Here is a 23,627-nt window from a genome sequence, read left to right as displayed (position 1 = left end):
AAAAAACACACATATATCACACACAAACTGCCCTAGGGCATATAATGCATACCTAAAATCAAGTCATAATGTAGACAGACAAAGTTGACTCACCATTGTGTCCGGTGTCCCCTCACAACGGGGAACCTAAGAACCAAAAAGAGAAGAAGCATTCTCAATAATGGCCCATAAAACCATTTTGAAGATTCCAAAAACCTACATCATCGCCAACGCAATGGTTTGTTTAAAAAAGAAGCTAGGTTAAAACACATGCACTAGGGGGTGCAGCTGAGCAGCAACTGGAATGGCTGCTTAGCCCGTGAGCTCCGCATCCACAAATATCCTGTTCAAATTATCCTAGTCTACAAAGACCTGAATACGAAAGGCATCTATAATACTGGACTCCGGAATACTTGTAGCATTAGCAGAGTGACTCTTGGCACCATATGCCTTACATTTTGTGGCGAGAATCACTTTGATTCCTAGTGTGGCCTTGCTAGCTTGTCCTTGGGCGTGCCCGGAATCCATGCTGCTTGCATGCTGCTGACGCCACAGACTTATGCCTGGAACCTTCACCAGGGAAGCATCTGAACCTGGAGGTGCCTGCGGCATTGGAGCGGTCCCCTGTCGCACCTACCTGCCCAGCTGCAATACACTTGCCACCTTCACCGACGCCAACCCCATCGGTGCATCGGCCCACTCCGAGGCTCGCTGAGCCCTCAACAACTGGCAGAGTGCCACCACAATAGGTGGCCCATGGCCTCGGGCGGAAGACAGACACAATGGAAACGGAGTGAAGGTTGGTTCCTCTGCTTGTTTTTTACGCATACTTTGCTTTTTGGACGCCTGGTAAAGCAAAATACTGGGCGCACTACAGCCTCCAAGCATGGACCGGACACCAGCAATTAACTGCCACTAATCCCTGCAGCCATGTTTCCTGCCGGGCTAGGGGTTCATATTGGCCTCACTTGCTAGCAGTAGTCTAAGCCCCAACTCCACTGTCACTTACACATCCTCGCCCAGCAATCGCCCTTTGGGGAGACCCAGCAAGAAATGACCTGAGATGGAGCCAAAGGGGGTAAAAAGGGCCCCATGAATGCTTTTACCAACATGCCCTGACCTGACGCTGATCCCACCTGCCTACAGGACCTGGCCCTGGGCAACAACACTTCCACAGACATGGCCATGGACCCCTAAATGGCTGCGATGCCAGGCAGGTTTCCCGTCTAAACGCTATGTTAGATGATATTGGCTCTACAGTAAACTCACTAAAAGCAAAACTCGAGAAAGTGGCAGCATCACACAGGCCGGGAATCGTGTAGGGGACCTCGAAGACATGGTTACTGCACACAGGAAGGACATTGAATACCTTAAGAAAGAACTTAAAGCTGCACTTGTGAAGTGTGATGACCTGGAATCACGGTCGCGCCGCAATAACATTCAGGTGGTGGGCATGACGGAGAAACCACTAAATGTCCCCATGGAATCATTATTGAGGACATGCTAGGCCCCTTGTTTCCGGAGGCACCATTTTTGACTCAATTCCTGGTTTAAAGGGTGCACGCTCTCTGGCTCAACCCCCTAAACTAGGAGCTCCTCCTCACACGATCATTGCCTGCCAGCTCAACTATCGCAACCGCAAATTGATTCTCTGGCTCTCACGAGAAAAGGGGTCCTTGCAGTTTGATTCAACAAGGATTCACATCTATCCTGACTTCTCAACTGGTGTTCAAACAGCCCGACAAAATTTTGACCAAGTCAAGCGCACTTTACGCGACAGGAAAACTATGAATACAACATGCAGGCAGATCATATTTCTTCCAATCTCCGGAGGACGCCTCATCCCATATTGAACAAACCATTCCGATGCCTCCGGTCACTGATTGAGTGAGCTGACATGGCAATCTGCTACCTGGCTAAGAGTACCTATCCATAGTAGAACGCTGATGCCTGTGCCACCATCGTTGCTAAGATGAAACACTTCAGCGTTGTTCTAGTCCCGCCATTATGCATTAAGGACATACCTTGGGAACTTTCCTACAGTGGAATGCAAAGCATGCCAGATAATAATCCAATGCTCTTGTTCATGTTTGCAGGGCGCCTCCCACTGCTGAAGGATGTTTATGGGGATACACTGTTAAGTTTGATGTACAGGTGGTTGGGGGTGCGGGTTTTTAAGTTAGATGGTAGAAAACACAAAAATTGACGGTCACCCATGGAGTACATTTGTTGGTCAACTGTTGTATGGTAACACGAGAAATTGATTCCTTCATTGTTAATGATGGGGAGCGGTAGTCAGTCAATTAGGTCACTTACATGGAATGTCTATGGATTGAATAATCCTATTACGTCTATGAAAATACAACTGTACACCAAAAGACAGTATGCAAATTTTGATGCTGCAGGAAACCCATGCGTTAACCAGAGTACTAGACTCCTTCGCCTGCAGCGTGGGCCCCCAAAAATGTGGTACAGATTATACCTCACAGTCTAGGGGGGTTGTCATTCTCATTCATCACAAGTTTGGTTTCCAGGTCTCTAAAACTACTGTGGATCAGCTTGGCGATATGTGGTTTTCTGGGGTGACATGCATTGTGGGGTGAAATATAGCCCCTGAATGCTAGAAACAAAGAGGCCAGAGTGATTTGTGATGTCCCATTGAAGTATAAGGCCAGCACAGAAATGGTGATGTCAGACATGAGGCATATTGAACCAAAAACAGGCTTAAATCTCAAAGGAAAGAAAGTGGACTTAAATCTCAAAAGTGCAAAGATATGCTCAATGCATTTCAGCAAAGAAAAGACATGTGGCTGACAATGGTGTTTTACTAAATCCATGGAGAGCTGCACTTTTGCTTATAGGGACAGATAGCAGTATGTACAATATCTTTATGCAACATGAGACTGTGATCCCAAAATCTTAATTGAAACCAAGCTCATTGTAATATAAGAAATAAAAGAACTTCCTTTTTCCTCATCCAATGACAGTATGCTAAGAGAAGTGCTCACTTGGTTTCAGAGTTTGAACATGGTTTTCTCATACAACTTCCCTATGGATATGGACAATACAGAAGTGATACTTGTGTATTTTGCAACTATGAGATTAAAGAACTAGATTATACATGGATATAAGGCTCATGTGCCTTACAAAATGTCATATAAAATGCATTGTGCGTGAGTTTAAAAGCCATTGCTTGCAGAAATTTACATGCAGCCGGTCATTTCTCCTGAAGATGAAACTTAACTTCCAAGACATTTCTGCTGCTGGTCCTGGAGAGGGAGGTCTGGTTGTCAACCGTCAATCAGGGCCATTGCTTAAAAACATAGAAAGAAATACACTGCCTAGATTTAAACCACGTTGGAAACAGGTAATGCTATGCCTGTTCTTTCATCAGAAGTGACCTTGAGGTCACAATTTCCATGAAATGTCCATTACAGTTGCAGCCAGGGCCATTACAGGCCATGAAGGGAGAGGCAAAGATAAACATGAGCCAGCCTCTGGCTGATCACATACTTAAGGGGAAATGAAACTTAAAGTGAATTATAGAAAAGACTGGAGTTTAGTTAATGGAAAAATACATATTATTGCATAAAAAGGGCAGGGCATATGCCACAAAGGTCATTCCAGACTTTTATTAATATGATAAACATAACTAAAGTTATTAATGAAAATTTGATTTGGGCCTTCCCTTGATTCCGAGAGATTTGAAAGTTGGTGTGAGGGTGAAGGATAAAATGAACATGGGAACTATGAAGTGGCATATTCTTCACTGATACGGCTCCTGAGTAAGCAAAGAAAAACTGTATCCAGGATGAGCCCACATGTCAGTTTGGGATGACAAAGCCTTTTTCTCCCACAGCTTTCCTAACTCACGCCCCTCATCTCCTTGTCCTATTAGCACACAAGTGGGAGGTGTCATGAAGGGTAATTTTTACAAACCTGGATCAGATGACAGCAGCTGTAGAATAGAAAACTCCCCTGGAGACCCTGTCTCCTTCTGCCTATATGACAGGAAACAGAGAAGTACAGAAGCCCCAGGGAAACCCTCTTGGGCAAAAAACCCTGACGGCAGGAGTTGGGAGCGATGATTCTTCGATGTCCCTCTAGGAGGTGAATGTACCGGTTGGAGACCTTTCTGAAGTAAGCTGTGTCGGTGGATCTGATAGACAAAAGAAGGGAAAGGTTTAAGAGTCTAGAGGAATCCAGTGTAAGAGACAGTAAGAAGGTGAGGTACCTTTCAAAGAGCACAAGATTTGCGTGGCTCTGCGAGGTTCGGAGGTAGCTGTGGGCATCTCTGCAGTGAGGAAGTGTAACGCTCACCTGGTGTAACGCTCACCTGACTCCCACGGAGGCGCTGGTCTAGTCTGGGTTGCTGTGGCCTCTTCGAGCGGATGCGCAGAACTCGGAACACCGACTGAACAGGACCCTCAAATCTTGCTTGTCTGGCCCGTAGGAATATCCTTCTGCAGATGAGAAAGGGGATTAACAGTCTGCAGAATAGTGTGCTTGCTCCCCCCTCCCCCCTTCGTTCTTCTCTAACTTCCTCCGAAATCCCCGGTTGAAGCTCACCTTATGGTTTCAAAGGATGAACTCTCCATCCTGCTTCTGGTGCAGGGGCGCGTGTTTGTCCAGTTACTTCACTGGTTTTCAGAATGGCGCTGGCAAAATCCACTTGACTTTTCCGAGCGGAACGCCGTAAGCATGAAGATTACAAAAGTTCAAGTGTTGAGCCTCCTTTTCTGTTGCCTTCCTAACCTGTGATCTGTCCTTTATTTCAGGTGCAGAATGAAGGCGATGCGTTGAGGGATTGAATTGCCGATGGTAAACTCAGGTGAGTTAGCGATGGGGGCGACCCCTCTTAATGTCTTTATATTCCTCCAGTAATGTCTTTTGTCCTTTCCCCATAGGGGCTGGGGTGCGGTACCTGCCAACGAAGCGGCGCCGACCCGAAATGAGGAATGGTCCACCAACAGAAGACCGGTAAGTGTTATGGCGGAAAATTCGGCTTTCCTCATATGTTTCTTTTGCTCACCTTTTGTCTCTTCTTCTCTCCCATAGGCGCAGAGATGTGGCGACCGGAGAAGACAGTCGTGGTGGAGCCAGAAGAACTCCCGAGGACAGGTGAGTGAAGCGCGGCGCTGCAGCGAGCAACGCTGTGCTTTTAAATGAAAGTCTTTTCTCAGGAACGCTGGCATGAAGGTTCCGGATGCAGGTAAGAAGTTTGATAAAATTCTTGGTTTTCACCTTTCTCTTCTCTTCTTTCCTTACAGGTGTTCCAGGATCGAGGCGGGCGTGGCTGGAGACCAGATGCAGGAGCAGACACGGTGAGCGTTCAGCTGCTTGGATGCAGAACAACGCGAAGCGTGAGCTACTGTCTGGACGTGGCTTAAATAGCCCCCCAATGTAGTTCCAGGTAAGTATCCTTCCCTGGCCACGGCCGAGTGGCAAAATAGTCCCAATGAAAAAATAGTCCCTTTTAGGTCTCAGGGAGGCCTGAATCTTGCAGCATGGTCTGCATCAGGTAAGTGCACAAAACACCTTCCTTTATGAGCCTGGCGCCTATGGCGCCAGGACTGATATCCAACATGAGCCTGGCGCCAAAGGCGCCAGGACAGAGTCCAAAGAGCCCCTATAAGGGGCCGCTGGGCTTTTACCCGGGGGCATGATGCCTGCTCCCGGGGGTGCTGGGCCTGGTCTGGTGCTCGGGGGGTAGGCATCATGACACCTGATATCCACGGGGACGTCACTCAGCCTGTTCTGACCTCTTACGACCTCAAACCCTTCCCTGGAGGCTATTCGACTGGAGACTGGGCCTGAAACACATGATTGGTAGAGTGTAACTCCCTATTGTCTCTGTGTGCTTGAACCCCTTCTTCCCCGGGGTCCAACCCTTCCCTTTGATCCACTGCTCACCTTGTTTTCTTGGATAGTGTGCTCTCCATCCTGCTTTCAGCGCAGGGGCGTGTTGATTGATGCAGGCTCATTGCTGCCTAGTTACTTCACTGGCAAGAGTCCGACAGGTAAGTATATTGAGTCTTTTGAACAGTTCTCTAACTTTGTTCCTTTACTTCCTTAGATGATGGCTGGCATCCGGGGATGGCGGTGTGCTGCTGAGATGAGTAGCGCTGAAGGTGAGTGAGAGCGCGATGCTCTCACTCACCTTCGTATTTGCCCCCTTTCGTATTTGCATTGAACTGAGTTCTTTTTCTGTGTATTTTAGGTGCCGCAACGTTTTCAGCATGGATGCCGGTTATGAAGAACAAATGCGGTGGGTAAGCGCGGTATGCGGCGCCTCTAGATGTTTCCACGCTAACCTGGAGTGTCTTTTCCCTCTTGCAGATGGATGAGAAGTTCCAGAAACAGAGTTCCCCCAGAGCAGCTGGAATTCAGGTAAGCGTTTGAAGCTGGTACAGTATTTAAAAATAAGCAAAGATTTGCAGAATGCTTACTAATGCTTTTTTTCTGTTATTTTCCCTTTTCCTTAGGAAGCGACGTGCCAGGATGGGAATGACACCACCGAAGATGCCCGCAGAACAGAAGGAGCGATGAATGATGGGCAGAAGCACCGCAAGGTAAGGCTGTTCCAAACGGTGTTCTTGTTCTTGCAGGAGCTGAGCGCAGAAGAAAGATGCAGGCCTACTGGAGACCGATCCGAACACGGTGAGTGTCACGCTGCAGGTGCAGCAAACGCAAAGCATGTTTCTCAGCCTGGGTGTGGCTTAAATAGTCTCTGGGTATCCCAGGTGTCTCTGGGCTGAACCACACCCAAAGGACTAGACCGCACATGGAGTTCTGGGAACCGAAATATGTGGGGGCATCCATCTTGACCCCATCAATGCCCTACAAGTCCAATCCCCAATGTTATCCTATGGGAGTGAGTGAGTCTGGTGCCACAAGCGCCAAGTCTGACTCCAAGTGGGTCTTTGGAGGGATGGAGAGGCACTTGAGAGCCATGTAGGTGATCGTGGCCTGGCTCCAGCCTGACATCTTGGAGGGCTGGGGACATGAGGGGCAGGAATCATGACAGGAAGTAGTCTGTTACAATTATCAGTGGGTTAACGTGGCACGTAAGACTGGGAATTGAGTGCCCACCTGCATGTGGCTTAAGTTGAGAGCTCAAGGGTGGTATCGTTCTGAGTATCCTTCGCGCGGTAGCCGTTTTGGAACACAGGCGTTCCCGTGAAGGCATAGAGACGGGCTGAAAGACAGAACAAGTAAGTATGGCTAAGCTCAAAAGAGGCTCAAAAGAGGGAGAATAAGTACGTCGGTAGCAGGAGATTCCTACCATGTCTCCGGTAGAGGAGGAGACAAAGGAGATTCTTGGATCTGACGAGCCTCGGGAAAAAATGCAGGCATAGTGATCCCAGAGAAGCACGGAGGCTGAGCGGGGAGATTCGGGAAGCGGGAGAGGCCGTGACAATCTGACAGCGAGTACGCACTGGAGGACCCGTGGAAATAGTAACTTAGAATAGAGAACAACAAGGGATAGAAAAACATGAAGCTCCCTAGGATACGAACTTACGGAATGCCAAGTGCTGGAGTAGTGACACGCAGAACCGCAGTCATGTTCTGTTGATATTCCGCTCTGGAAAGCAGCATGGGTGGAGCTTGTCTGTCTGCTAGTATGCAGGAGAACGTTCAGGGAAACTGGAGACTGGGGTGGCCATTTTTGTAGGGACAAGTGAAGCCGCATAACAGGCCTTACCCCGGCGTAACAAGGACCAACGCCCGTAGGGTGATATGACAGGAGGTGGGTAGAGAAACAAACCAATCCCTTTTGCAGGAATCATGACAAGTTTGTGATGTCATTTGCCCTATAAGTAGACCAGTTTGCATTAGAACTGTAGCTTTTTCTACTTATTCTGGGACCTAACCTACTGCTGAACTTTTGCAAGAAACGCCCAAGCACAGAGGCCCCAAATCTTGCATTGGAGACAGGGATTAGGAGACATAGAAGCTGGCTGGGACCCCTTGGAGGAGCCAGAGGGACTATTCTGGACTGACACACTTGCTGTCCCAGAGGTGCCCTGCTGTTCCCTGATGCCCATTCCAAGGCCTCTCCTGTAAGTAAAACATCCCAAAGCCATAGGTTGTGTAGGTCCTGGACATTTTCAAGTATTGTTTTTGTTATTTTCCTGTAGCAAAATAGCCTGTTTGTCTGTGTAGATCCTTAGCATATTTAATTAAAATAAATCAATTAATTCCCCTATAGGGATGTGTTTTGTTAGCATTCGAAACAAACAAGCACTTCCGAGTGTGTTTTGAGCCGGCATAGACATAAAGGTTTCCGAAAATAATTAATCCCCAAACCCTCTTTCCACATGAGTGTGCAGGGTACCAAACGGAATTCCCCATTGATCCCCTTCATTTTAAATCAGAAGTGTGAAGCCTTTTATCTCCTTTGCATGCGTGGTGGAAAAGAACAAAATTGCCCCTTTGTTCCCATTGTGCTCTGACCTGAACCACAAAGCACTGCCTCTTCTTTTTAGGTGTGGCAAAATGAATTTGCCCATTGCTTTTCTTTCCCTCATATCGCATCTGTGGTAATAAGTAGAAAACATGATTTTTCCCCTTGAATCCCTTTTCCAAACAGTGCCTTTTTCTCAGAACCCCAAAACGATTTTCCCATTGTGTTCCAACTCTCTGCCACTGGCCTCCAATTTAGAGGGGCCAAGTCTAATTGATGTTTGGAGGGTGGGGGTTGCTGGGAGAAAAGTATTATAACAAAATCAGCAATCACTGTGTCTCTTGAATTGTTCTTTTCCTGTATTGGTGGGTGATTTGAAAAGAAAGCTGTTGGAAATTGTGACTGCATATCTCAGTATTATCTCTGTGTTGGTGCCATTACAGAAGTCATTTTTGTTCTTGTGTTGCCACAGCATTGGTGGCTGATGTTAGTCTGTGTGTCAAATGTGCTTTAAATAAATTGATAAATCTATATTTTTACTACACACCAGCCTGGTTACTAGTCCATTGTGGCACTGGGTATTTGTTGGGGTTGGGTGCAAGACGTGTTGGAGGTCTTACCAGAGTGAACCTGAATCAAGACAATAGTGATTTATTATGCGCCACCTTGATTGGGGGTAAAGGAACTCCCTGAGTTAAGGGTGACTGCATAATAAACAGCGACAAAACAGACAACCCACTGTACTCATCAATACGTATGGTCCGAACATTGACTACCCTGAGTTTTACCTTAAAATGATGGACTTGATATCCCTCATAGACGATACCCGGGTGCTGTGGGGTGGGGATTTCAACACCATTCTAGACCCGGCATGCGACAGAACCTCCAGGAACGCCCATGCCCTGAACAGATCGGCTCACAGTATAATCCAATCCATGAAATACCTACCCCTAGTAAATATATTGTAGGAGTTAAATCCCTGTGGAGAGGAATTCACTTTATACTCGTCCGATCATAATTCAGGATCACGCATTGACCTCTGATTGGTTACAGCTGACAGGATCCCATTCACTACTGAATGCTCTATTTTTCCTCTCACAGTTTCAGATCACTCTCCCGTGCTCCTTGATATTCAACCAATACAATTAGATAAGAGTCCCCTGCTCTGGAGAATGCCCCAGGCATTTCTGCAAGATGCCACATTGGTGGACCCATTGAGGGTGGAGTTGACAGATTTCTTTGAACACAACAAGGGCACAGTGGGTTCTCTGTCCACAGTGTGGGAGACCTTTAAGCTTTGGTTACGGGTCAGATTATATACAAGATACATGGTTCCCTTCGCATTATCCACCACAACCCCCAGATGAATGAACCTTGACTTAACACACTGGAAAATAGATATGCCCTGTCACCTGAGGAATCAACTGTGTCTCAAATTCACATACAACTGGATATGCTTTACAAACTTGCAGACCGAGAGATTCTGTATGATACTAAACCTAGCAGGCCGAGGAGATATGGCGAGGCGGATCAGACCAGTAAATCTCTATCCAGACTGATATAAATTGAAAACCTTAGACAGCCAATTACCAGTGTATGTGACCAACATGGTGAGGTTTGTGTGGGTGAAAACACAATTAACAAGGTGTTTGCTGAGTATTATTCTTCACTGAGTGCCAACATTGACACTGTTTCTGAATGTGATCTCACCAATTATTTATCTGCAGTCCCACTTCCCTTGTTGCCTGCCGAGTTGAATGTTGCTCTGGAAGCCCACTTGACTACTGACAAGAGCTTAATTGCAATTAAAGGCCTAGCCGCTGGGAAAGCTCATGGGCCGGACGGCTTGGGGATTGACCTATACAGATGCTACGCATTGGAACTCGCCCCTAAACTCCTCGCACTGTGGAATGAGGCTCTTAGATATGATATGGCATTTATAACGCGCCTATACACAAGTGTTTCAAGGCGCGACGAGGCAAGGGGGGGGACGGAGGGAAGACAGACAATGATCATAATACGTGTCATTCAGATCGCGCAAGTGCATGGGAAGGGGGAAATGGGAAAGTGAGAGGGGGAGTGGGAGGGGACAGTGCGGTACATGGGGTATTGGAAATAAATACACAATGAATAAAATACAGCCAGCAGGTGGCAAGTGCAAGGGTAAGTGCAGACATCGGGTGTCAGGTGCTAGTAGTGGGACTGTCGGGATACAGAAAAAATCCGCAAGAGTGGCGGTTTGCCAGGAAGGGGAGGCAGGGAGGCTGTTTGAGAGGGAGGCCCCGTCCGAATAAAGAGATCTACCACCAACTCGTTGCTTGGAGAAGCAACTGACCCAGAGGGAGTTGGAAGTGGATGAGTGAAAAGCTTGAGAAGGCAGGTATTTCGGAAGAGAGAGTTGAAGGTATTGAGGCCCCAGGCCCCTGAAGACCTTGTGGACAATGCAAAGGGTTTTGAACTTAATCCTAGCAGCCACTGGGATCCAGTGGAGAGATTTCAGTCCTGGAGAGATACGATCCCTGGGCTTGAGGTCAAGGACAAGTCTTGCAGTCCTGTTCTGGATGAGTTGCAGAGGGTGGAGAGTATAAGCAGGCAGATTTGGAAAGAGGCTGTTGCAATAGTCCAGCCTAGAGAGAACCAGAGCTCTGGAGACAGTGAGCTTCTGGGGGAAGGAGAGGAAGGGAAGAACACTTCTGAGGAGGTGCAGCTGGTAGTGTGACTTCTTAGAGACATCAGAGATGTGAGGAGAGAAGAAGAGTGTGGAGTCGAAGATGACCCAAAGGTTTTTAGCCTCACAGGTGGAAGTAGGGAGAGGGCCAAGAGAGGCCAGCCAGAGAGTGACAGGAACGGAGGGAGCGGTTGTGTGCCGATGAGGAGAATCTCTGTCTTACTAGCATTAAGGCGGAGATCATTGGCGGCACACCACTCCTGGATGGCGGACAGACAGTCAGAGATGAGAGAAGGCTGAGGGTAGCCTGAATATCAGCTGAGTGTCATTCGCTTAGCACTGAAGGTTGGGGCAGAGCGCGGCAATGCGGTGGGCGAGAAATGCCAGGTATAGGTTGAAAAGCCAGTTCCCCTAAATTCCCCTTATGCAGGGGCACTCGACAGGGGTGTCCACTCTCCCCCTCATTATTTGCCCTTACAATTGAATTCCTCACTGCACTAATTCGGTTCAAACGTTTGAATAAAGGGGTTAGGATTAACGACCCTCTGCAATTGATCTCGTTGTACGCCGACGTCACCCTATGGTATATTCGGGACCTCGAAATCAATCTGGCCCCCATTATGAGAGATGCACATGCATTTTTCTTACATTCTGGCTCCAGAATAAATAATGCTAAATTTGAGCTGTCACCGCTTACACCCACCACAACACAACTAAGTGACTTGATGGTCTTCCGCTGGTCCCCTACATCTGTCCGCTATCTAGGCGTGGCTGTATCCATACACCGTCAGTCACTGTATGCCCCTTATTACGAAGCATACTTGCATCAGCTGTAAGCCAAACTTAAACTCTGGAATAACCTTCCAATATCAATTTACGGATGGATATCATTGTTAAAAATAATTTTCCTGCCTAAACTATTATATCTGTTTAGCAATCTACCTATATGGCCCAGTAGGGCCTTCTTCCCCGACTTCCTCATTCGTCTGGAAAAAAGGATGGTTAGAATGAACTGGGTGAAAATGACCGAAATGTATGACACTGGGGGCCTCTCGGCACAGGACTTTGAGCTCTATTTTATGGCTGCTCAGGCCCAATATGCAAGGTATTGGTTCTCCGACTCTGACGACCGTGCCCACCTGTGGAGAGATATGCCGCCTCTCCCACTGATCTCCGTTCAGTCTTATTTACTGAACGCTATGTGGACTCCAGCTCTTTTGACCCGGTTAGGACTACAGTGAATGCATGGTCCAGAATATTTAATAGGCGGAGAAATCCTTCCCCTTATAACAGTACTTCTCCACTGTGGTGTTGTCCGAGGATAGCTCTCAGATATGACCCGTTCATTAAGAATTGCCTGGACCCCTATGGCCAGTTAACTCTGGGAGACATGTTCCTGGATGGGAGGTTTGTGTCGTTGGCTGTCTTCTTGGCTAGGTTTGGCCACAGACTGTCTTGGGCCCATCAGTACCGTAGGATGAGAGCAGCATTTCGGAGTCGGTGGCCCTCCTTTCCGGATGAACCAATGACACACCCATTTATACTTGCCGTCATGGTGCCCAAGCGGGTTAGCTGTTGAACCTCCAGATTGTATAAAAGTATGCAAACTCATACCCCCCCTCGTAACTCCATGAAATATATATGGGAACGGGACTTGGCTTATCTATTGATGAAATACAATGGGCTAAATGCTGACAATTTACCAAATCAGTGTCATCCACTGTAAACTTGAGATTGACTCAATTCAAGTTCCTGAACCATTTACATCTCACCCCCATGCGAGTGGCAAAATTCTCCCGCAATGTATCACTTGGCTGCCCTAAATGCCCGGTCGAAAATGCAGTCTTTCCATATGTATTGGGCATGCCCTCTGATACTTGAATTCTGGGGGTCGGTGGCCAATACTGTGAATGACATCCTGGATATCCCCATTCCTCTTGCTACTATTAAATACCTACTTGGAGACATTGGGAAGGCCCCCATAAAAACACGCAGGTTTTTCAATGTGGCCTGTGCTGTGGCAAAAAGAAACCTACTTAAATGCTGACAATCCAGAACTGCACCTACCCTGAACTGCCGGATTAAGGACATGATATACGTAAATGAATGTGAAGAAGGTTTTAATTTAAACGGTTTCCCCCATGAGCCGACCTAAAGATATTTGGTCACCATTCAGAACTTTTCTTGCCAAATTTGAACCTGTGGCTCCAAATGACTCTGGAGGACTATGTTGTACTGTGAATGAATCCGAAATTCTCTAGGAGGGACTAAAACATGTACACGTAATGTGGTGATCATGAAATGCAATGTACTCTATGTTCTGACCGTCTTATAAATAAAGTTTACATAAAAAAAACTTACGCACTAGACTGACCTTCATGGAAAGATTCAAGTCGTAGTCAAAAGGGGGGGAAGGGGGTTGGGGTAAAACACCAATATGGGTCATGGAGTGACACACCTGGGCATTCTCAAGACTGCAAAGAATGTGAAAAAACATGAACAAAACCTCCAAGTGTGGCTTGTAACATTGCATATAGATATGTCTAATGCTTTCAAAGATGTACTTAAATACTAGAACCCTCCTGCGACTAAACACAATTTTTGAAAGGCGAGGGCATAGTTGTCCTCAAGACCAAACATCAGCGCCTCTGTTTAAGCGCATGATTAAACAAAACCTGAGTCGGCAAGCCACAAAAGGAAAGTGCTGCTAGCAGATGCAGTTCGGGAAACAACCATGTGTACCCAATTAATGTGCCGAAAGCAGAGAGAAAGGATGCGGGCACTGCATGCAGAAAACAAGATGCAAACTGTTTAGCATATGTAATGGTTCCAAAAGGCCAAGTTATACAAATTGTTGCGTATAATAGAGTGCATCCGAACGGCGATATACCTTGTTTGTTGTTTGAAAAATGGAAAATCTACGCCACTGCAAATTTTGCAGATGAGAGCCGGTTCCTGGCAGCAAGATGGAACGGGACCTCCGGATATAGGAGATCAACAGTAAGGCATGCCTCCACCAGCAGGTGGCATAATTCTGGAAAGGTTCAGGCGGACCATGGAGGTCATCTTGGCCTAGTTTAAGACTTATTGAGAAGCATTACATAAATAAACAATGAGCAAGGGGGACAACACCTCAAATCAAAGTCAATGCCCAAATGGGTCTGAAACCTAGTCTTAACAGCCAATGAACATGCAGACATCAATGGGTGATGCAGAGAGCTTTGAAATGGATTCTCTTTTGACCCAGTGACCAGTGGAGACTTCTAAGGACTGGGGTGATGTGTTCTCTCACCTTTTCCCAATCCCACATACTGATAGGTAATGTCTAACGTATGCTTCGTTTAATTATAATTTTTATTATTATAATCAACATTTGTCACATTAGTTTGAAAGCAAGTCCTGGATACACTGAATGTTTTGGCTCTTTATAGACAGAACCATGCCCAGCAGAGGTGTATCTCACTCTGTTGTTTTTCTTTTCATTCTGGCACTCATACTTTATGCATTTTATGTTATGCAGCATTTATCTAAAGTTCATTCTGAGGAGGAGTCTTACCGCTGTGTTTTGGATGCATTGTAATTTCCCGGTGAGGTAGTTGGTCATTCCTAGGCATAGGATATATTAAGTAGTCTATTCTTGATAATACCAGGGAGATAATGACAAGGGCTCGGTGTGGGAAGTTTAGGTATGGGAGCATGCCTCCTAGTAAGCATAGATGGTAGAAACATGTTCTTACTATTGACTTAACCTGTGGCTCCAAGGTGAGACCACTGACCATGAGCATACCCAGTTAATTTTTCCTGCTGAGGTTTCCGGTTGTGTTCCCATTCCATGGGGCCAGGCAAGCAATGTCTTGTTTAGTTGCCATTTCATGGGGTGATCATTATTTCTGTTTTGGATGGGTTTACTTTTAGGTTGTTATAAGACATCCAGACTTTATCTGGTTGAGACATTGTAACGATTCATGGGATCTCGTCATGTCTCTCCAAAGCCGTTTCCTGTGAGCCTAGGGAGGTGAACCCACTATGCAACATTCCCCCTAGAGCTATTGATAAGAGGGACCTCAAAGGGAGAGAATCCCCTCTCTTGGGGACAAGAACCCCCATTCCGTCAAGGAACTCCTTAAATCCCTCTATGAATGACCATTGAAAATCCCATGCCCTCGCCCAACATTTTAAGCAAAGTTACTCCACTGGTGTCACAGTAGTATTATTAACTGAGAGAGAAGTGGAGATGAATACGAGATCCAAAGAGTTAACCATGTTGTGGGATGGAAAGTTATGGACAGAGTGGAGAGTGTGGTCATTAAGAAAAGACTGATGTTGCTGAGCCGAGTTATGGGACGGGTGAGGAATGCTGCTTACTGGGCTTGGTTCTTGCCTCCCATTACTGTGTAACATGCTTGATTTTATTTTATATTTTATTTGTAATGTGCTGGAATGCAGTCCTTGGGCATGTAAGCGCAGACAAGACAGACGACAGAAACAACTAATGGGATATCATTGATGCTTATATCTTCCTTAGGTTCCAATCTCTGTACATTCTACTGTCTAATATCTGTCTTACAGTGTCTGCCAAGCAAAAATACGGTTTTAAAGAAAAAGAAAAAAAGAAAAGAAGTTCAGCTTTCTGAGAAGTGGTTAGACAGGGAAGGCTAAAGTCATGACACATGAGAATGATGTGATGTTTAGTGGAAAGAGAATCAAGGAGTTGCCCAAGGTCATCAAAGAATGGTCCAGTGGGACCAGGAGGGCAATAGATGTGAACCGAGTGATGCAAAGCAATAGTAGCAATGGTGAATTCAAAAGTGGTAGGAGAGGACGTGGCATTGGAGATTTGTGAGGCAATGAGGCAGGAAGAGAATTGGTGTCCGACGCCTCCTTCTCTGCCATTCTTACAAGGAGAGTGAAAGAATAATTTGGAGTCTGTAGGGCTGATGGGTTGGCAGTGCAGATAGAGAAATCCAGGTTTCAGTGATAGCAAGATCATCAAGATAGAGGGAAATATGAGAACAGAGGGTAACACCGATCTCCAGAGTACATCTGAGAGGTTGGGGTGCAGAGAGATGGTGGGGCACAGGGGGAGTGGGGTGCTGGGGGGAAGAGGTTGGTGAAACACATGGGTAATGGGTGGTGGTGTCCGGGGTGGAGTAGGATTTGGGTGTTCAGGGGAACATGCAGAAAGGAAGTGAACTGGCAGAAGTAAATGGTAGAAGGGGAGGTGGAGGGATTAGTTCTAGACAGGGAGGGTGAGCAGTTGAATATGTCGACCACCTAGGGTTGAGCAAATGCAACTGCTCATATGAAATAACAGGAGTCAAGCATTTGGAGGGGGTGAGCAGTTGCAGAGGGCGAGCAGTTGGAGTCAAGGAAAAGATCTGTTGACCACTTTGTGGTCTATCAAGAGAAAAACAACTGGATGGGATACGTGCCATAGAGTGACATTTGGGTGGAAGAGCAGAGAATCCATGATGGCAGCTTGTGATAGACTGATGCTCACATGACTTTTGTGGTGGGAAGTAGCAGAGATTTAAGTCCTGAGGCAGAAGATACAATGTGAGTGAACAACACATTGGGACAACATGTTAGCACCCAAGTGAGGAAGAGGAGGGGGAGATGAGCTTTCTGTGGTCCTTTCACCTCTGCAGCAGCACCAGCTGTGTGCATTGTTCATGCTAGAATTGCTCATGGTCAATTGAAGGTGTCATCCAACTCACATTTCACACCCCCATCACAAGTCACTTTGGAATACATGTACCATTCAGAGTACTGGCATTGCACCACGATCATGAACATTCGCCAAGACTGACAGAGGAGTTTGCACTTTCAGTTCCGCCCACTATCTCAGGAGGGGCAGAAGGGGGGAGGTGCAGATCCTCTCCACTGAATGTCAGGGAAGAACAACACTTGGTGTGGTTGAATAGCAGGAGGATACTGAATATTGCAGGTCGCAACTACTCCATCCCCCATCCACTGACAGGCCCGGTAATAATGATGATGATGATGATGATGATATGTCCAATGATCAAGACAAAGATTGTGAACAATCAGAGTACAAACAGGAACGTGTGTTGCTGCTGGAAAGCAGTGATAATGAGAAGCAGGAGGAGGCTAAAGATACCACCAATAGAGTCTTTATTAGTGTTAGAAGCTACCCCCCACATGTGTACAGTCTCTTAGAGAAACAGCTTTCCAGTCACAGATATTACATCCTTTTATGGCACCTAAAACATCACAACCACCAGGGCCATTGCACTCAAACGAGCCAAGCCTGTATGCTGTTAGGCTACAAAGAAAGTCAAAAGTGTAGGGGTACTGCACACAGAGTAAACAACAACCGAATCTGGCCACTGCCATGCTGTACCATATAACGGTGTGCCAAGAGAAGGCAGGGCCAACTCTGCTACCACATCTATGAGGCCAAATTCAAAGGATCTCAAGTGCATCCCTCCTCATACCAGTGAAGCAACATTCCACCACCAATCCGCGCAATTCCCAGGAAAATTCTGCAGGGGTGTCATTGCTTGGGTCAGTAAGACCCACCCATGCTGGAGATATGGATAGCAGTGGCCCCCTAATGTACCAGGCCAGTGTTATGGAAGCACCTGAGGCTGGGCACAAATATCACATATCGCCTCACGGACAGCACCTGCTGAATGCTAAACTGGGTTTAAAGTTGGCAGTAGACCTCTTGCTTTGCTCTTTTGTAGAAAATCCTGGATTCCAGTGGCTTATAGGAAAGTTGAGTAACCACTGGTAAACTCCTGGCCACTGTTTTTTCTCTCGAATTTTGTAACAAGGCTATGGCTACAGTGGGGCGGGTTCTACAGCAGTCCATAGGCCAAAACATCTACTTCACCATGGACATGTGGACCAATGCTCAGAGCATACACTGCTTGGCCATCACAGTACACTGGATGACCTGTCCTTCGGGTACCTATCAAGAGGGTTCCAGGAGTACTGCAAGAGGGCAGCAGGTGTATGCAACTCGGCAGCCGTGCGTGCAGCTCAGCATAAGGCAGCATCGTGCATGCAAGGGTTTCTGGGCAGAAGCTACAGTGGAATTGACATCAGGAAAAAGGTGGCAGAGGTGAAGGAACATTGGCTAAGGCCATGTAATTTGCATTTTGACCTTGTCACAGCAGACAACGGATTAAATGTCCTTGCTGCCTTAAGAATCGGCAAAACAATGCATGCCTCCGACTTTTCACATGTCTTTTATTTCGTGCTCACATGCTTTATCGGCATCTATCAACCTGTGAAAGAAATGGATGCTGTGGCCTAGACAATCAACTCCAGTTTCAGCAGGGCCTACCATGCCAACAATATGCTGCACTAGTAACAGGTGCAACACAAGTGTCGAATGCACAACCTGAAGACATCAATGACCACTCCGTAGAAATCTACTTTGCACATGTTTGACATGCTATATAAGCAGTGCAATATCATCACAGATCGCTGCAACCGCAAAGCCCTACATGTAGCATTTTCAACACTGTCAGTTGCAGCTGCTGCTTAATTGTAGCTCTGCAGCAACAAACACCAAGCGGGTAAGATGTCACAATGCTCCCCTCAGTGAGGTTCTCACTCTGGTATACTTGCTTCAGCTGAACCTGTCTTACGTGGAAAGGATCGTGGAAAGGGACCTGCTTTTAGACAACTAGTGAGGGATTATGGCATTCAAAAGTAACATTGAATGCCTGCTGTCTTCCTTCATGAACGATTCAATAGAAAAGAGCGATGTCCGGAGGGTTTTGGATGAATCAAAAACCACCAGCAAAGCTCTGGGAAATCATCTAGAACGCATTGCAAGGTACAAGTGGGCACTTTTCATCTGCATTTGTCTAGGAGGAGGACTTGCAGCATACATCACAGGGAGGAGGCACTGTGCAAATGTGCAAGGGTGCTTTACTGCAGCACTTGCAACATCAGCTGGAGAAAGAATGCAGCCAGCAGGAAGAACATCAACCAGCCCAGGTTTTGCCAACTGTACTGGGAATGCCAATCTCAAGACTGGCGACATCAATGGGAAGCACATTACTCATGACCATTAAAAGCTTTGTGAGCAGTGCACGCTCAGTCTCTGGGGAGGGGATGCTGTGACTCGGGTGTGTCCCTGTGGAAAGGGATGAAATACCAGTACAGTATTTGTACAGCAAGAGGTCGGTCAGGCCTGTGGCACTTGTAAGAGTTGCTATTGAATCTCTAAGCTGCAAGTGGGAATCCAGGGAGAGTTTTTAGTGCGGCCAAGCCTATTGCCTCTAACACAAGAGAAGCTTGTACCTGCCCCATGTAGAACTACTGACATTCATAAAAATGAAGTCACTTCATTGTGGAAGACTATTGAAGAATATCTACACACACACACAACCAACACACCTGCTCAGATAATATTTTCTAGATTTATTTTTGAGTTTTATAACATGCTAACTCGCGTGGTGCTGCTTCCAAGCACTTGCGAAAAACAAAACATTGCATTGGGTACAGTAGAAAGGTCTGACATATATACAAGGAATAGCAAGTATGGGATGAGGTTACATGCCCAAGTAGTCTGCTGAGTTACAGTCGGTATCAGATGTCAGCTGGCAGTTGGGTCCCAGAGTGTTGGTTATGCTTTTGCTAAACCACCAATGAATACAGACATTCAGGTGCTTGCAACCTATTCATATTACAACAAACAAGTTTACATAGGACCAAGTTAATTGACCTTTTGCAGGTCAAGGCAGATACTTTCAATGTGATCAGATAATGACTAAATGTGGCCACAGGGCAGATATGCTAGTCAGCCGATATAAGTGCGGTGGACTCCAGTATAGGAGGCATTAGGTGGAAGGAGGGTTATTTGATCAATTTATACAGACACTGAGTAAGATCTTCTGTTCAGGGAGCCAGATTTTCAAATTCCTTTTGAACCTTTTGAGGGTTTATTCTGTTTTCAGGGATGTGGGAAGGTTGTACCAGAATTTCGGAAAAACTACAAGGGATCTCCCTCCATGTTTCAGTCTTTTGAACTTGGGTGTAGTGAAGGTGTTAACCTGTAGTGATCCTAGCGTTCTTGTAGGTATATATTTGTGTATGTAAGTGTAGAGTTTATAAAAGAGTTCATATATTAAGGAGCAATTTTATATAGAGGATCTGGAAAGTAGTACAGTTGATTGTGTGTGTTATATCGTTTTTCAGCCCAGGTGATATTTGGCACTGGGTCTTGAGTGGTATAATAGCTCTAGCTACTTAATTTTAGATAAGTTGCAGTTGTTTTAGTTGTTTTCTGTTTAGGTCTATTTAGAGACTATAGCAATAGTCTAGATGAGAGAGGATGAGTGTTTCCACCTCTTAAAGTACATGTGCTCTTCCACAGAGCGCTTCCATCCCCAAAGTTTACCATATCTCCCACAGTGCACTGCCACCTCTTAAAGTTCACAATCTGTCTAACAGAGCAGTTTAATTCTCATACGTGGGAATCACCATGAGAGGACAGTCCCTGCCCCATTAATGTCCCCATTCGCCCTCCCCTGCACAGAAGTGCTGCAGCATATTCCTCTCTACAGCATTGGCAGCTTCCATGGAGTCCAGCTCCTCTCGACTGAGAGGCAGCAGGCAATGGAAGCAATGGGTGCTTGCCTAACTCATCACTCAGCCAACCCCATGGATTCTGCCCAAATGTGGAGGCCACCAGTGGCATGCCACCCTCGCTGCTAGCTTGGGTGACATCATCAATAGGGGATTGCTCATGGCCACAATCACTGGTGCCACTGGCGCCACTGGCGCCACTGGCACTGATTAGGCAGACCTTGCAGGTGTGGAGGTTCCATGCTGCATGATGCAGCATCCAATTTAGATCGTGCTGCATCCTGGCCCTTGAGGATGCTGGCAATCACATTGTCATGACCCCCGAAGAGGTGGTAGTGGCAGCCAGGTCCCTAGCGGGCTCAGTGGAGGCAAGGGAATTATTTGACTGGTACATATCTTCATTGCATCTGAAAACATGGTTGTGCATTGCTGGCCTTCCCATGGCGTGGCACTTGCCTCACCGTCTTCCCCCAGCCCTCCACGCTCCAGAAGACAGCACCCTTTTCTCCATTGGTAGTCTTCCCTGCTGGTGGGTCAAAGTATTTCGAAACCCAGGATCATGTTGTTTGTGTGGAAGCGGAAGAGGTTTTCACTTCCTAAGAGCTATGTGCCTGCCTTGCCCTCTATTGCAAGACAATCAAAGACCAATACTCCTCTAAGGCTCCTCCTCAACATGAGGCCCTTCCTGAAGGACCTGCCCCTTCTCAGCACCCCATCAGGAAACATCCCACTATACTCTGCCACCTGGGTGCCTGCAGCAAATGCTACCTCCTGCCATATGAGGACCACGCCCATGTCCCACTGCACAACTTACATGCCCTCCTGCTGCACCATAAGCCGTTCCTCTATGGGGGACTTGCCAATAGCTCTGCCTCTCATGTCTTCCTCAATGTAAGCCTCCAATGGAGGTCCTGCCCCCACCCCCTTGAGCTCATACTGTCCTCCTCAGATGAAACTTCCTCCTCTTTCACTACTTCCCCTGAGGCAACCCCAAAAAGTCCAAGCCTTCCAACCCAGAAGACTTGTAATGCTGTGTGCCCAGTGCCTATTAACCATTAACCAGCGCTAACAAACAGCAAATGGTAACAAACAGCAAACGGCTCCTACCCTCCTCATCAATCAATTGTGAGTTTCTCTTGCAAGGAGAAACGCAGTTCCTCCTGCTTTCTTTCCTCTGACTTCCTGACGTGTGCGCCATTTCCTTTCTCAAGAAAGAGAACCCAGATTTAGGAGAACCAAAAACACCCTCCGATATGAGCACCACTCCCAAGAAACAAATAAAGACTCAATTCACGCGACTACACTTGCAAAAATGACAAACCAAAACACCAAGAATTGGGGAGATGAGACAACAACAAACACTCAAAAAGGATAACGAGAAAAGGAAAATTACTTTTGGTTTTTTTTTTGCATTTTAAGTTTTACCTGGGGAAACACAACTGAACAGTTTAAGAGGAAAGGGCATTTTTTATATGTGTGGAACAAACAAAACACTGAACAAACAATAAGCAGACAAAAGGGGTGCACAAATAGACAAACATCTTTCCAAAGTACACCAAGCAACAAAAAACAAACACCTTACTTATAAAACTGCTACTACAACTGCTCAACGTGCATCAAATGCCCCCCAAAAGCAAAAACCACAAAGGAACAGGAAGTAAGCTGGACAATTTATAGTGTCGTGAACTTCCTTTAGGAGATTTGAGGGCTCTGATTGGCTGAACAAACTTGAAAAATCACTAAAATCTACTATCCCATACTTCATTTTCTGACCTCTCTCATTAACTCATCTCTTTCCTCAGGTACATTTCCTTCTGACATTAAGAAAATTGTCAATCCTACCTCTACTGAAGAAACCTCTCGTTGGCCCTACCATGACTTCCAGTTTCCATCCTATCTTGCTTCTTCCATTTCTATCTACAATTCTAGAATGTGTAGTCTATTCCCAAATTGCTTCCAACATTCTCTTCTCCCTCAATCACAATCGGGTTTTCGTCCTCTCCACTTCAAAGAAACAGCTCTGCTCAGTGTATCCACTACCCTTTTTTCAGCTCACCCCTCTAGGCTTTCATCTTCTTACCCATCGTGATCTCTTTGCTGCCTTCATACTGTTGATCCCCCTACTCTCCTGTCCACCCTGGGTTCTCTGAGTTTCTCTATCCCAGTCCTTCAGTGGTTTCAATGTTACCTGTCTGGTAGATCTTTCTCTATTTCATTGGGCGTTAAATGCTTCCCTAGTTTGCCCCTGTTGCATAGTGTGCCGCTAGGCTCAGTCTTGAGCTCTCTTCTCTTGTCTCTCTACACTTTCCCCCCTTTCCTCCATTGTCTCCTCTTTTGGCCTTTCATCTCACTTCCATGCTGATGAATCACAGATCTTCATCCCTTTCTCTTCCTTTTCCGACTCCCTCCATGCAACCATCTCTGCCTGTCTTCTTGCAATCCAATCCTGGTTGCACACCCATTTCTTGCATCTGAATGCCCCAAAAACTGAGATCCTGTCCTTTTGTGCCTCTACTGTTCTTCTTCCTGTTTCTCCCCATCTATTTTCTTTCCACAACCTACCTTTAATTTCTGAACCTCTGTGCGAAATGCGCGCAGCTTTTTTATTCTTCTTTTTGTTTCTCCCTACACATTGCGAACACTGATATTTCCTATCATTTTCAACGGTACAGCATACTTAAAGCTCCCCACACTAAATTTCTAATTAGCAGTCTGATTCTTTCTCTCCTTGACTATAGTTCTTCAGTACTTGTTGGTTTTCCTGCCTCTCATCTGGACCCCCTACGCTCTGTTTTCCTCTCTGCCATCTGCACTCTCTGCAGTCTTTCCCCTGCACCGCCGTCCTCCCCTCTCTCCAGTCCCTGTCTTGGCTTTCCTTGGATTCATGCCTAGTTTTCCATTTTCTCAGAATTGTCTTAAAATGTCTTGCTCCTCCTTACCGGTGGTGCCTTATTTCTCTTTACGTCCCCATAAGCTCCCTTGATCTCAAACCCAGTTTCTACT

Source organism: Ambystoma mexicanum, chromosome 5p (genome assembly GCF_040938575.1).
Source record: "Ambystoma mexicanum isolate Mex_15411 chromosome 5p, UKY_AmexF1_1, whole genome shotgun sequence".
NCBI lineage: Eukaryota > Metazoa > Chordata > Amphibia > Caudata > Ambystomatidae > Ambystoma > Ambystoma mexicanum.
This window is presented reverse-complemented; position numbering follows the sequence as displayed.